The 16,221-nt window shown below is 33.5% G+C and overlaps 2 long non-coding RNA genes across 3 annotated transcripts; both read right to left on the bottom strand.

The window, feature by feature from the left end:
* Positions 1-261: 261 nt before the first annotated feature.
* LOC145017120 (uncharacterized) lies at positions 262-1,244 on the bottom strand. The gene is made up of 4 exons (XR_013666380.1): positions 1,179-1,244; positions 1,004-1,074; positions 817-885; positions 262-717 (listed from the first exon to the last, which is right to left on the bottom strand). It is a non-coding gene; the product is annotated as an uncharacterized LOC145017120 (long non-coding RNA).
* Positions 1,245-1,258: 14 nt separating this feature from the next.
* LOC145017119 (uncharacterized) lies at positions 1,259-5,463 on the bottom strand. Of its 2 annotated transcripts, XR_013666379.1 has the most exons (7): positions 5,191-5,463; positions 4,981-5,073; positions 4,812-4,883; positions 2,929-3,155; positions 2,601-2,677; positions 2,440-2,513; positions 1,259-1,477 (listed from the first exon to the last, which is right to left on the bottom strand). It is a non-coding gene; the product is annotated as an uncharacterized LOC145017119 (long non-coding RNA). The 2 variants fall into 2 exon arrangements; XR_013666378.1 differs by lacking the exon at positions 1,259-1,477 and having other exon boundaries at positions 2,252-2,513.
* Between the last annotated feature and the right edge of the window lie 10,758 nt (positions 5,464-16,221).

Raw genomic sequence — 16,221 nt, 5'->3', positions numbered from 1 at the left:
CCTTGTGGTACTATCTATTATTGAACCATGTGGTCATGTGTTGTCAATTTTACAAAATTTAATTATTGTTAAATATTTTAAAATGATCAAGATTGGAAAAACATAAACAGAGGGCAACGTACTTTCTTTGATGTTTTTGGGTTAATTGCAAAAAAGTAAACTTGATTACATGAAATAGCAATCTACTTTCTGTTTTTGCAATTACTCCTAAATGAATCATGTTGATTCAAGCAATTAATCCAGTAGAAGGTCTGAGGCAGTATTACCTAACTTGATTGATTTTATATTGCAAGTTTTGATGGAATTGACACCAACTGTTTTTGAATCCTTTTAACTTCATAACTTAACTTATTATAATCGGACATTGTACATAACTTAAACATTTCCTAATTCTAACCTTTTTTAAGCTTATAGTTATAGTTATTGAAGAACAGTTTACCTCAGCTGAAAGGTTGAAGAGACGTTGCTGGATACTCGTTGAATCTTCCCTGATACGGTCAAACGTGTCATTTTTTGTAACACCTACAAGATCAAAATACAAAAATACTTTTAGGTTTTCTAAAAATTCCCCTTCAAAGTATGACTTGAAGAGCCTTGAACCCCTTACTTGACGGATCTACATCTCCATGTAGTTTTCCAGAGGACTTTAACGCATTTTTTAAATCCACCCAATATCTTATGGCATTAAGAGCCATTGTAAAGAGAGAACCCCAACAACTATCCAATGTAGAGAGAACCACATAAGAATGATCACGTATGTAAAGACCAATGAAAACATCAACTAATTAGGGTTATATAAGGAACAACCAAGCTTACCTAGAAGTAAAGGTTACACTTGATGACCAAATGGCACACTTAGTGTATCTATGTGTGTGAATGGTGCTCCTGGGTACAAGTGATATCCAAGAAAAGAAAAACTAATCATTTAAGCATGCATATGGATCAAAATTCAATAAAAGTAACTTGAGAACTAGGGTTTTTTCGAAAGAAAAGTAAAACTCACCTAGGATAGTGAATACTTCAAGTGTGGTACCACGTGAATGCTCCAACGTGAGGGGTTTCGAGATGACCCACCTAATTCACAAGTGATGAACCAAAGATTACATTGATTGAATGTCAACGACAGATAGATGAAAAAATCTCAACAACTAGCATAGAGATTACAGAGGTGTTCTTACAATAATCAAGTTGTAGATATGCGTGAGTGTTGCGGTTCCGTACTGTGGTGAGGTCGCCGGTTGTCGTGTGTGTAGGGAGGCTGGCGGTGGTTCACTAATGGGACAAGAGGGCGGTGGTATAGACGGTTGAAAAATTAGGGTTTTTGGAGAATATTTTGAATAGAAAGAGGGAAAAGGGGATTTAAAATAATTGATTTTATTTTTAGGGCTTGAGGGTAGTACATACCTGTCATGGTTTCCAGCATTTACACTATTTTTGTGTAAAACTAACACCAAAACTCTTTTCAACTCCAACCACACTAAAAAATTACACTAAAACATAATTTAATATTATAAATTATAAAGAATAACAATAAAAAACTAAAAACAGTTAAAATAATACTATTTAAAAGGTGTTTGGTGTTATATAGAGGCCATATTTCTTTCCACAAAAATTCTTTTAGTGATTGATTGGAGCTTTTATGACCTATTATATAACACAAAAATAAGTCCCCCGACCTAATTTTCCTACCGAAATATTTTAAGTAGGATTTTTGCAATAAATTCGGTTTTTTTAAATGTATACAAACAAAATCACTGATTTTCAACAATTTACGAAATTAAACTTAATCAATTTTGTAATTTACCTAATTTGTTTATATGTTTGATGCATTTTTTCTTACTTTTTGAGAAAAACCCAAAGTGCATTGCTATTTATGGTTTTATTCATTTGTGTTGTACACTTTCTTAAGTAATCATGTATGTAATCATGTCCAATCAACTCTAAAGATTGATGCTTGTGAAGTTGACTGAAAGTGGTTATGTTTAGTCAAGTGAGACCTTTCAAACACAACACACATATACCACATAAAAACAAAACACACACACCAAAAAACAATGAAGGGTGTAATATTTAATGGACCGAGCCTAAGGACACCTGGTGCCTAATCACAACCACATTTTTTATTGAAAATATTTATCGTTTCTAAGTTTTGGTCCTTTTGGATCATGATGGGGATTTATGGCAGATGTATTTCAAAAGATGATCTAAAATCAATGTTGGAAGATAATAAAATGGGCGATGAGGACACCATTGAAGATATAATATCAGAAATTCATGCGAATGTTGTAAGTTATACTATGCAAGTTATTATAAATGAATCATACTGTTTGAATAGAGTGTTGTATGAGATGCTATTATGACCCTGACAGGATAGCAAAATCAGCTATGAAGAATTCTGTAAAATGATAAGAAGCTAAAAGATGAGGTTGAGCAAATCACCCAATTTATTTCAAGGGTAATCGGTTGAGATCCATGTCCACTTGGTGAATTATCCATTGCATATTCTTTAGCTTCTGAAAAATTACAGGTTTTAACTCAAATTTAACATTTTATTAATTAAATTGACGTGTCTTACTCTCATTAATGAATTGTTAATTTACCTTCACTATTTCTTGATATGCCTTGCGATTGTGTCAAAATGGGGGTCAACACCTTGATATTCTTGAAGTCGTGTCACCTACAAATCCGTATAATTGTGTCAATTCATGAGGGCATTATCGTCTTTTGCACATACAAGAGTTCAAGAATGAGTCACTGTTTGTCCTACACTAGTGATCATATGAAAATGATGGAAAAAAACAACATACAACCTTGCTGTATGCAAGTGAAGCTTCTTCTGTGGCTTCCACAAGATATTTACCATAAAATTACAAAAATACCCTTTTAAAATCACAAAGAGAATTTTTTTTTAAGAAAACACAATCTTACCTTATCTTATGCAGTGCTGGGATGATTCTTGTGTATAAGGTAGTGTATGTTTTTTGTCTGCAGATCTGCGTGACCTCTTCTGTCTGCACCGTGCAGACCACGCGCAGACATTAACCTTCGCAGACTGTTTGTTTTTTTAAAGACTGCAGACCTAAAAATGTATGCGCGCCCTCTTCTTGGCGCAGATGTGGACCAGAGTCTTTTAACATCTTCTGACATCTTCTAGCCTAAAAAAACATATACATCTTTATTTTTTTCAAGTTTTTTTTTAATTTATATTTTTTGCAACTTTATTAATGATAAACAATTTGAAAAAAAATTACAAAACTTAAAAAAAAAAACATTCGATGATACAAACATGATATTTTTGATAAATTTATAAATCAAAATTTATTACAATAATAGTCGTTGAAGTTGTTTATATAAATATGAAAAAAAAATCATAATATATTCTTATATTTTTTTGCCAAATTTTTTAAAACATTATTTAATACAATATATTCACCGACCCTTGCATGCAGCTGGACATTACTTAAATCCTATGATAACAAAATTAATGCTTCTTGTGAAGAAGTTATGACTGGATTATATGCTTGCATTGAGAGATTGGTTCCAGATTCTAGTATCCAATACAAGATAACCACCGAATTAGCTACATATCAAATGCAGAAGCTTTATTTAGTAATAAAATGGCAATCAGGCAAAGGAAGACAAAAGCACCAGGTTAGATTAAATGTTAATTATATTATATTAATATTATAGATTTATAATTATGAAGCTAGATTAACATTTTTTTCAAACATTGTTTCCTACAGCTGAGTGGTGGATATCATATGGATCTTCAACCCCTAACTTGCAAAACTTTGCTTTACGTGTGCTTAGCCTCACATGTAGTGCAACAAGTTGTGAAAGAAACTGGGGAGTCTTTCAACATGTATGTTATGTGACATTTAGTTTATTTTTTTTAATTACACATGCACTATGAAATGTCTAATGTGTTTTATCTCTTTCATTGTAGCTTCACACAAAAAAACAGAATAGATTGGCACAGAGTAGACTAAATGATATGGTTTATGTGAAGTTCAATCGTTCCTTGAATCGTAGAACCAACAGAAAGGACAATGTTGATCCTATCCTTCTGAATGAAATAGATGAGAGCAATGAGTGGTTGTTAGGGAGATTAGAGGAGGATAAAGATGATAATTTAGTGTTTGAGGGTGAAGATTTGACTTGGGATGCTGTGGAAAAAGCCTCAGGGGTAAATGAGCCTTTTTATGCAACCAAAGCATCATGAGATGATAGAGGAAAAGGAATAGTTGGATCTAGTGGACTTGGGTTGGTTGATGAAGAGATAGAAGAAGATATTGGCATGTCTGGTGATGAGGAGGGAGATATGGATATGGAGCTTGGGTTTGACTTTGATGATGATTGATGAAGGATGACTTAGGGTCTTTATTTTTTGGTTTCTTTTTGCTGTTTGCATAACTATTAGATTTGTTTTCATTTTGCATGACCATTAGATTTTGGTTTCATCTTGCATTGACTATGGTAAACATGCATTTTGCATTTTGGTTTTTGCATTATGTTTAACCAATTATCATTACATTTGGTTACATGACTTTTATATTTGGTTTTCGTTTTATATTTTTATTGCTTTTTAGTATACCGTAAACATATATTGGTAGTTACTACTTGTGCGCCACACCTACGTGTTGCCAGCGCATCAGCCTCGCGCATCGGCCTCCCGGACCTTAATCGCATGAGTGCGCATTGCGCTTTTTTAAACCAAGATTTTGTTTATTATGCAATTAGCCTAAATTAGAAATTAAGAATAAAAAAAAATCATCATGTCTTATTAAGAAAACATGAAAGAGGTTCCTCACGTATTTATGTTGATGTTGTAACTTCAAATCTTTCACAAGCTTAATAAGCACACCAAGTATCTGCTCCAACACCTATGAAACAAACGTGAATTCAATGAAACAAACGTGAATTCAAGGAAGCCAATAAATAGAAAGATTACAATTTACAAATGAAATAGTTATTACATACATTCTAAAATTCTGCAAACTTTCTGCCAGCAGAAAATAGATCTTCACGTAAACCTGTTTCTTCGCTTTCATCTCCTCAATCATTAACTTTACTCTGTTTTTTAAATAATTAAGAAAGTATGTTTAGATTCTCTGATAAAATTTCTTCTTAAAAAATGGTATAAAAGGTAATTTAAAACAACAAAATAAAAAGCGAATGAAAATTACAGACCTTTCTGGAAGCCGAGCCCCTGAATGGGTATCGACAGGTATCTTGTAAGAGCTTTGGGTAGGTTCAGATGGAACTTCTGCACACAAGATCTATTACTCTGATCTCCCATGGCCAATAGGAAAGCTCTTATAACTTAAAAAATTGATGTAAAAAAAATTAATAAATAAATAATTACCAGTAAATTTTCAGCAAGCCTCTTCTGTTTACTACCTAATCCTAAACCAGGCAAACCGATCAACCCATCGCCGCCCCCACTCAATTGAAACGTTGACTTTCTCGGCATCGAAGTTCTCATTCTCCTGTTTCTTTGAGTTAAAACCAGACGGCATAGAAAAAAATGACATACAGCCACCGCCGCTGTCAGTCCTATTTGCTTTCCTTCTATCTCCGATCCTGCCCAACCCCAAACTTCCAACCGCCAGTCTTCTTTCGACAACAGTGGAACCTCGGCAATCGATAGAGGAGGTGGTAGATTCTGATCGGAAGAAGACGTCATCTGCTTTTGCCGAAGAGGTTTCTTTGGAAATCGGAGTAGATAGATTGAGGGGCGTAGTAGAAGGAGAGATAACCGATGAGTTTTTTTTTGAAGAAGAGATAACACCAATCCTATTGGCTGATAAGGCGGCGAAGACGGTTGGAGGGGATTTTAACCGTACCCTATTTTACAATGATTGCACGTAAAACAGTTAAAACAATCGTACCACAATGTAAACAAATTTGACTTGGGCTATGGCCCCTCATGTAATATGTTTTTTTGGTTTTTAATTTTTTATATTTTTAAATACAAACAATCCATTATATATATATATATATATATATATATATATATATATATATATATATATATATATATATATATATATAGGGAGAGGATCAAATGAGAACACTTAAAAGGTTGAGAACGCGAAAACAATTGTAAACCAATCATTTTATGAGGGCATAAATGGAATTTTACCATTTAATTAAATTATGATATTCTAAATTTTAGTGATTATGATGACAATTACCCAAAATATCTCATTTTTAGATTCTTTTCTTTAATGAACCAATAATTAATAAAATCATGATTTAATATCTATCTAAGAAAACGTTTTTTTCATTTCATTTTTCATTTTTATGTTTTTATTTTTAGAAATCAAATATCAAAATAATGAATAATTTATCGGTTTACCTCATTTATTTTTTAAAAAAAAGTATCTTCATAAATAATGATTTATACATTTCATTTAAAAATGAATAAAATTGTAAATTATAAATGAATTAACTCAATTGTATTTATGAATACACTTGTAAAATCATAAATGAATAAAACCCAAAAAAAAGATTATAAAATCAACTAAAATGGTACTCATATATTAATAAATAAAACACATTTCTATTCATATAAGAATATAATTATAATAGTAAATGATTAAGTTAGAATATATTTTTTTTTTGACACGGAAACTAATACTACAATTACAATTATAAATGAATAAAACACATTCGTGCTCCTTTCGAAAGTGGTATTGGTGTACATGTTTCTTTGGTAAATCTCCCACATCCCACTATATGTATGTTTATTCATTGTATCTGCAAAAATGTTAAAGAAACAATTATGTATAATTATATAGTCATTCACACATAAATACATTGATATTCACAAATGAATATCCTTTTATTCATAAATAAATATAGTCATTCAAACATAAATTCACACATAAATACATTGATATTCACAAATGAATATCCTGTTATTCATAAATAAATATAGTCATTCAAACATAAATTCACACATAAATATACTAATATTCACAAATCAATATAAGAAAATAGTTGTTGCCGTTTTGTTTCAACCCTCAATTCATCTCTTTTCTCATTCCTTTTTGTCAAGTATTACCACACCAAAAGTACCATTTTAATGCTTAATTTGCTTGTGAAATCAAAGACCAAGAACAACTACAAAAAATTACCTTTCTAGTCATCGTTAGTTGTTGAATTTTGAATAAATCAAGACCCAAGAAACCTCCATTGAACCCACTTTTTGTTGTTGAAATTGATGAACTGATTTTTGCTCCTTCTTTCCCTTTCTTCTTCTCCGTTCCCTACAAAGAATAACCACCAGGATGGGGTTGTATTTTCCGGTTAAATCAAAACAGGCAGCAGCCTCTTGGCTTTTTCCCCTCACCTGAATTGTTGTGGTTGCTTGCCTTGCTCCTCTCGGACTAGCCTCATGGAGTATTCATTGATGATTAACTGTAAAAATGAGACATCTGACATTATATTCGTATAAGATTACAACTGCAAGCATTCAAGTTCCATTTTTCTGAATTGAGGCATTTCATCGAGCACCTTATGTGCACAACTTATCTTCTTCCCTTATTAGCTAATTTTAATGAGTAAAGTGATGGGTTTTGGTCATAAGACATCCTATGTGCTCATACAAACCCTAATGCTTGGATCTAGGTTTCTCTATTGTACATGCTTTGAATCCAAGACTACAAACCCTAATTCTAGCATACATATAATCATATTAACATGAGAATAAGTTTATAGTGTTACCTTGATTGTTATGTAGCAATAACAATCCCAAATCTCCTTGTATTGACTTTGGAATGCTTAGAGTCACAAGTGTCACTTCTCTAATGGCTTACAAACACCATAAGCAAATGGAGAAGGTATAAAGAGAGAAGTGAGAGGTTAGAATTCGTATCTAGGACCTCTTAGGAAGGGATACACGAATTCATGACCCTAGGGGTGTTTATATAGGTGTAGAGATAGGGTTTCAGTCATTATCCTTATCTAGTTGATTATCCATTAAGCAACCAATAAGATAATCCTTGAATCCTTATCATACTCGAATTCTAAGGCTTTCCAACCTTAAATTCATCCACCATATAAATAAGACAATCCTTACCTTATTTTGTAACTATCACATAATTACAAATCAGCCCCTCTAGTTTAATTAATTACATTTGATCACAAAACTAATTCTTAATTAATTATTGACCAATATTAATTAAACAAATATGATTTCTCCTTTAATATATTATTCTTATATTAATAAATCATATTATCCTCTCTCTCTTTATTCATTTCTCCAATCAAGTTGCTTTGGTGAAGGCAACCCAAAAGGACCATGCACCATCGGGTCAAGTACATACCAAAATAGTTATGGACTTAGACACTAATCCAACAGTCTCCCACTTGGATAAGTCTAACAACTATTATGCGTATGACTTCAGATCCCGATCTGCAATCGTAGCTTTCCAAAGCCGCTGTCAACTCTGATCATATCAGATACGCGTGTCCTTAGATAAGGGATCATATATTTCTCCATTCTAGATATCGTATGAGATATGATTTCTAATCATTCTCTTTGTACTATATCTCGATTTCCGATTTATGACGACAGACTAATTGAACAAATCAAATTAGCCCTAGCCCGGCCGAGCATTTACGTATGTCATCACTAAACCATCGAGGGGCCCAAAGATATCGCTTTTATCCTACTTTGGATAAAAGGAACGGATAAACTTTGATACAATGCTTGCTTGCACTCACTCACCGAATTACACACAACAATATGTTTTATAACACCAAGTTACTGGTGCATTTACATATTTTCAATGTGCAACCGATTCGCAAGATACAACTCACACATCTCGGTTTCAAGAATATAAGATGTTATCGTCTCACCAATCACTCGTGATACAATTCATGGAGTGATCCAAGTGAGCGTGGGTTTAATCCAATGCTCAAATCATATTCATAAGCACTCATGAACGTTGCAGCAAACATTTGCTTATGTCTAATACTCTTTTAGACAATCCACACACCAATTCACGATAGTCTTCATTCATACCTACTTCCAACATATGAACGACTGTGGCCCGTTTGAATAATTCGATTATTCTTAATAAACTCAATTATTCTGGAAGTCAAAACATGCAAGGTGAAACACAAGAATAATACTAATCCCATATGGCCTCAAACCTTTGAGTATAAACAAAACACGTTTTATTTATCACCATATCGATTACTCATTATTTGTCGTTTCGGGTAATCAGCTTCGCATTTGAATTACAACACTTGTCCCATGCTCCTAGCATGCACACAATGTTTACCTATGGTTCTTACTTTTGTGAAATAGACAAATTGAACACATTTCCAATCATTCTCATTTTACAACTCCAAATCCATTTTCTTAAGTGTAAGAATATCAAATTCTTGTTACTTATAGAATATACTAGATTCTAACACTTTATGCAACGATCCTTTTGTAATGTCACTGCACCAAAGTCTCAAAGACTATTGCCAATGATATTACAAATTCCTCTATCGAAGATTGTTACAAGACAATTCCTTATATATGATGTCTCTCACTCAAAGTACATTCCTTTGAACATCCTTTTGCATAAAAGTTTCTAATCTAGACATAGATTTTCAATATTTACTTCCCAACATGGACACACTTCCATATTTTCCATATGACAACTCATTCTTAATAGAATCTTATCTATTCGTAATGATGTCGATATTGTCCATCCAATATGGAAACACTTCCATAATTTCCAATACTATACTTCCAACTACTCACAAGCGACCAATCCTCGTCGAACTTTGGATTGTCCTTTGATAGTTGTTTAATTATTTTAGTCAAAACCAATTCTAGTCCCTTTTCCCTCTAAATGCACTAGACATTTGTAAAATTTTAGAATGGTCAAACATTAAAGCATTTGCAATCGATCCTATACCCGAAGCATATGGGACACGACGCATAATGTTTTATTTGCTATGTTCTCAAAATTCGAATTGCGAAGAGGAATGCCGTAATCACAATCGAAATTTTAAGAACACACTATGTACCTTTGACTAAATTTATCAACATTTCGCAACCTAATCCTTTAGATTTGAAATGAAGCATAATATTCTCTCCCTTAATTATAGCAAAACAACCTTTCAACTCTTACAACTTCGCAAAGTATGACTCTTGTTTTCTATAATTAATATTGCCAACTATGCAATACGTGCCTTAATAATCATACAATCATAACATTTATGCTCCCACTATCATGATGATTATTATAAAACATAACACTTATGCTCCCACTAGCTTCGACATGTATTCATAAACATCTTAACTGATGGGTTTTGGTCATAAGACATCCTATGTGCTCATACAAACCCTAATGCTTGGATCTAGGTTTCTCTATTGTACATGCTTTGAATCCAAGACTACAAACCCTAATTCTAGCATACATATAATCATATTAACATGAGAATAAGTTTATAGTGTTACCTTGATTGTTATGTAGCAATAACAATCCCAAATCTCCTTGTATTGACTTTGGAATGCTTAGAGTCACAAGTGTCACTCCTCTAATGGCTTACAAACACCATAAGCAAATGGAGAAGGTATAAAGAGAGAGGTGAGAGGTTAGAATTCGTATCTAGGACCTCTTGGGAAGGAATACACGAATTCATGGCCCTAGGGGTGTTTATATAGGTGTAGAGATAGGGTTTCAGTCATTATCCTTATCTAGTTGATTATCCATTAAGCAACCAATAAGATAATCCTTGAATCCTTATCATACTCGAATTCTAAGGCTTTTCAACCTTAAATTCGTCCACCATATAAATAAGATAATCATTACCTTATTTTGTAACTATCACATAATTACAAATCAGCCCCTCTAGTTTAATTAATTACATTTGATCACAAAACTAATTCTTAATTAATTATTGACCAATATTAATTAAACAAATATGATTTCTCCTTTAATATATTATTCTTATAACATATTAATAAATCATATTATCCTCTCTCTCTTTATTCATTTCTCCAATCAAGTTGCTTTGGTGAAGGCAACCCAAAAGGACCATGCACCATCGGGTCAAGTACATACCAAAATAGTTATGGACTTAGACACTAATCCAACAATCTCCCACTTGGATAAGTCTAACAACTATTCTGCGTATGACTTCAGATCCTGATCTGCAATCGTAGCTTTCCAAAGCCGCTGTCAACTCTGATCATATCAGATACGCGTGTCCTTAGATAAGGGATCATATATTCCTCCATTCTAGATATCGTATGAGATATGATTTCAAATCATTCTCTTTGTACTCTATCTCGATTTCTGATTTATGACGACAGACTAACTGAACAAATCAAATTAGCCCTAGCCCGGCCGAGCATTTACGTATGTCATCACTAAACCATCGAGGGGCCCAAAGATATCGCTTTTATCCTTCTATGGATAAAAGGAACGGATAAACTTTGATACAATGCTTGCTTGCACTCACTCACCGAATTACACACAACAATATGTTTTATAACACCAAGTTACTGGTGCGTTTACATATTATCAATGTGCAACCGATTCGCAAGATACAACTCACACATCTCGGTTTCAAGAATATAAGATGTTATCGTCTCACCAATCACTCGTGATACAATTCATGGAGTGATCCAAGTGAGCGTGGGTTTAATCCAATGCTCAAATCATATTCATAAGCACTCATGAACGTTGCAGCAAACATTTGCTTATGTCTAATACTCTTTTAGACAATCCACACACCAATTCACAACAGTCTTCATTCATACCTACTTCCAACATATGAACGACTGTGGCCCGTTTGAATAATTCGATTATTCTTAATAAACTCAATTATTCTGGAAGTCAAAACATGCAAGGTGAAACACAAGAATAATACTAATCCCATATGGCCTCAAACCTTTGAGTATAAACAAAACACGTTTTATTTATCACCATATCGATTACTCATTATTATTTGTCGTTTCGGGTAATCAGCTTCGCATTTGAATTACAACACTTGTCCCATGCTCCTAGCATGCACACAATGTTTACCTATGGTTCTTACTTTTGTGAAATAGACAAATTGAACACATTTCCAATCATTCTCATTTTACAACTCCAAATCCATTTTCTTAAGTGTAAGAATATCAAATTGTTGTTACTTATAGAATATACTAGATTCTAACACTTTATGAAACGATCCTTTTGTAATGTCACTGCACCAAAGTCTCAAAGACTATTGCCAATGATATTACAAATTCCTCTATCGAAGATTGTTACAAGACAATTCCTTAGATATGATGTCTCTCACTCAAAGTACATTCCTTTGAACATCCTTTTGCATAAAAGTTTCTAATCATAGATTTTCAATATTTACTTCCCAACATGGACACACTTCCATATTTTCCATATGACAACTCATTCTTAATAGAATCTTATCTATTCGTAATGATGTCGATATTGTCCATCCAATATGGAAACACTTCCATAATTTCCAATACTATACTTCCAACTACTCACAAGCGACCAATCCTCGTCGAACTTTGGATTGTCCTTTGATAGTTGTTTAATTATTTTAGTCAAAACCAATTCTAGTCCCTTTTCCCTCTAAATGCACTATACATTTGGAAAATTTTAGAATGGTCGAACATTAAAGCATTTGTATTCGATCCTATACCCGAAGCGTATGGGACACGACGCATAATGTTTTATTTGCTATGTTCTCAAAATTCGAATTGCGAAGAGGAATACCGTAATCACAATCGAAATTTTAAAAAACACACTATGTACCTTTGACTAAATTTATCAACATTTCGCAACCTAATCCTTTAGATTTGAAATGAAGCATAATATTCTCTCCCTTAATTATAGCAAAACAACCTTTCAACTCTTACAATTTCGCAAAGTATGACTCTTGTTTTCTATAATTAATATTGCCAACTACGCAATACGTGCCTTAATAATCAAACAATCATAACATTTATGCTCCCACTATCATGATGATTATTATAAAACATAACACTTATGCTCCCACTAGCTTCGACATGTATTCATAAACATCTTAACTTCCAGAAAGACAATACTTATTGAATTTCTTAAGTTCATGTTTTTAATACTTAGTGCTTTGATAATCTTTTATCAAGGCTTCTTGAACTTATACACTTTTGCCTTAGATAGTTCATATGTGTGTCTTAAGACTAATTGCCAAACCTCACAATTCAAATTATGGAAAGGGATGCCGTAACCATGATCGAATTTGAGAATGCAATTTTATAATCACTATCTTTTAAAATCTTTCTTAGTGAAAGCATTTTCTCATAATCATTTTCATGAAGGAGGAAATCTTATGACACTTAGATTTAAACGTTGTATGTGTTCCTATCCATGCGAATTTGTTAAAAACCAAAGTTTACGACAAATTCAAACTCATATGGATCGAACTTTCCTAATCTTGATTTCTTGCCTTATGGTAGCACAGCTGCCCACCACGTCTTCCAAATAGTTAAGCATCTTACCTTTTTCCTATCAATGTACCTTTCATTGATCAAGGTCCTTGCCTTTTACGCATTCAAATGAGAACTCATAGGACTCACATGCATAATTAACTCGATTGGATTGGCACAGAAACAAAATAATGTCTTCACGATAGGTTGTAAACCTCAACTCGTGTGCTAGTGATGATCGATAAGGTTTATTTGATTTGTTCTTGAAACTTTTCGAGACCATTAAGACTCCCACTGACTCCTTGACATATAAGATTCTTTTGTCAATAAACATTTCTTGACAAACAAATATTCAAGAGTTAGTGTAGTTTTTATCAAAACACTTCACAAATTGGTCCTATTTGGTCTCTGTCTTATCCACGACATCACAACTTTCCACATTTGATGAATGTTATAAACCTTTAATACTTTTCACTCATTGTCACAATCTTAACTTTAAGACTTGTTATTGGAACGAAGTATGATTGACTTCTTGATTTGACCGTTTCTTCAATCTTTGATTCCTCTTCTTGGACATACAATTGTACCAAGACTCACTTAAAGGATCAATTGAGATATGGTTCTTAATCATTAAGACCTATCATAAAGCATAAAAGCCACTCTCCCTTCTTCTTAGAATGGAGAAACTCTTATCTTTCTTCCTATTTGATTCTTCTTATTCGTTTTGCTATTGATCTAAACCCTTTAATCAATTCAAAATTACACTTAATCTTGTAAGTATAATCATATTTACTAAACCTTTAGTAAATGATGACGAATATCTTTGTTACTCTTATGGTGAACTTGATCAACACACAACTTTGTGTACTAGATCTCCTAGTCCTTCACTTGACACTTTGTCAACGAATTAGTCTAATTACCAAATATGAGATTTCTCATTCATCATGCAACCAAGTTGCATGATTCCAAGTTTCTGTCCAATTGAAACTTGGGCGATGAGAAACTCTCCCTATTTGGTAAACTCTTGACTTCCATAACACAATAAGAAACACATCCATTATTGCTAATAATTTTAACATCAATTTTTTCATACACGCCATTGTAAGGATAAATAAATAAAATTTAATATCAAAATTTATTTTATTGCGGAAAAATTTGTCCTTCACAATGCAACTCATTGAAAAACTTATGCGAATACATCTTTCTTAGCAATCTAATTCTAACCCTAAGTAGTAGCTCAAGAATCTAATCTTTGAGAAACGCAATCGAAATCCATTCCTTCACGGTTAGATTCTGCTCACTTCTTCCCTTAAGCTTCTTTTCTTTTCTTCGATCCTTCTAAACATCAATTGTGATCTTATCACATTATGTATTCAGAATCTAGAATGAAGCTTAAAAGAGTTAGTCAATGGATTTTACCTAAATTAGAGCCATACGTTTCGACTCTCCTATCTCTTAGATCTCTTAGCTAAATAGGGCAGCTTCATCTCCAATGCCCCTTCTCTTGGCAATAAAAGCAAATTGACTCTTTTTGGAACAACACATGGAACTACTTCAGACATCGCCTTTCTCTTATGATCAAACTTTTCGATCATTGCATGTCTTTCATTGCCATTGTCTATATCCATAGAGGTCTCGAAGGCAGATTCACCAATCAACTTTGTTTTTCTATTGCGCCAAACCATTGCTGATTCAGCATCAATAAGCATATAGGTGAGATCTATGGGGTCACGTCGTGGTTCATCATATAGTACTCTCTTACGAACTCACTATATGAGTTGGGAAGTGACTGAAGAACCCAATCAACAGCCATCTCCTCACCGACAACAAATCCTATCATTCTTAGTCTATCAATGTGCGACTTCATCCCTAGGACGTGTGCACACACCGACTTTCCTTCTTTATGTTTACTTGCCAAAAGGGCTTGAGTGATATTGAACTTTTCAATTTTACAATCTTGTGGGTTAGGGAGAATAATTGGAGGAGGAGGAGGAAGTGAAGCATGATTTCTTGTTCCTCGATCGAATCGTGGAATATCATCTTCATGTGGAATGCTTGTTCCACGGGACTTGAGAAGACCATAGTTGTCGAACTTTGACATCGGGAGAAAACGAATTCAAGTTAGTTGATTGATTGAGTCCTTGGTAAATCACCCAAATGAAATTCCAAGGCTAGAACCCAACACAATATTCTACAACTCGGGAGAGGGATGCCGTAACCCAAATTGCAGAACATTTGAAGGTAAGTGAATGACGATTCACTAATTTCCACCATGAAAAACGAAAAAGAAATTTAAGTTTTAAATCTATGAAAACTCCTAGATCCTTTGAGATTCATTGAACATTTCAATGGCATGTTTAAATCTCGATATGCCCCTCTAGTTTGTGACTGGGATGCCGAGGATCACAAAGCGGGTGTGAATAACCATGCAAACTACATGGTGCCCTCACATGTTACAATCACCTATTCGATGTGCCGGTAAACCACACACGCTCCACCGAACTATGACAAACATTGAGTCACCCTTTGCTACCTTTGCTTAGAACCATTTAGTGTGCCGGTAAACCACACACGCTCCACTAACGTCTTCGCAAGGGCACAAAGTGTAATTTCATGGAATTGCATCAATTCACTTTTGCCTAAGTAACTAAGATTGGGAATTTGCGAAACATTTAGTTACTCTGTATTTCATTATACTTATAATGGAAGGTTTCGTCCTATCCTACCCGTTCGGCTAACGACCCTCCACTAGTCAAGAGTGCGGTGGGTAAGAGTGGATACCCATT

The sequence above is a fragment of the Lactuca saligna genome, chromosome 9 (genome assembly GCF_052625555.1).
Source record: "Lactuca saligna cultivar CGN05327 chromosome 9, ASM5262555v1, whole genome shotgun sequence".
NCBI classification, from domain to species: Eukaryota; Viridiplantae; Streptophyta; class Magnoliopsida; order Asterales; family Asteraceae; genus Lactuca; species Lactuca saligna.
Note: the sequence above shows the minus strand (reverse complement) of the source record. Positions and strands in the feature narration are given on the sequence as shown.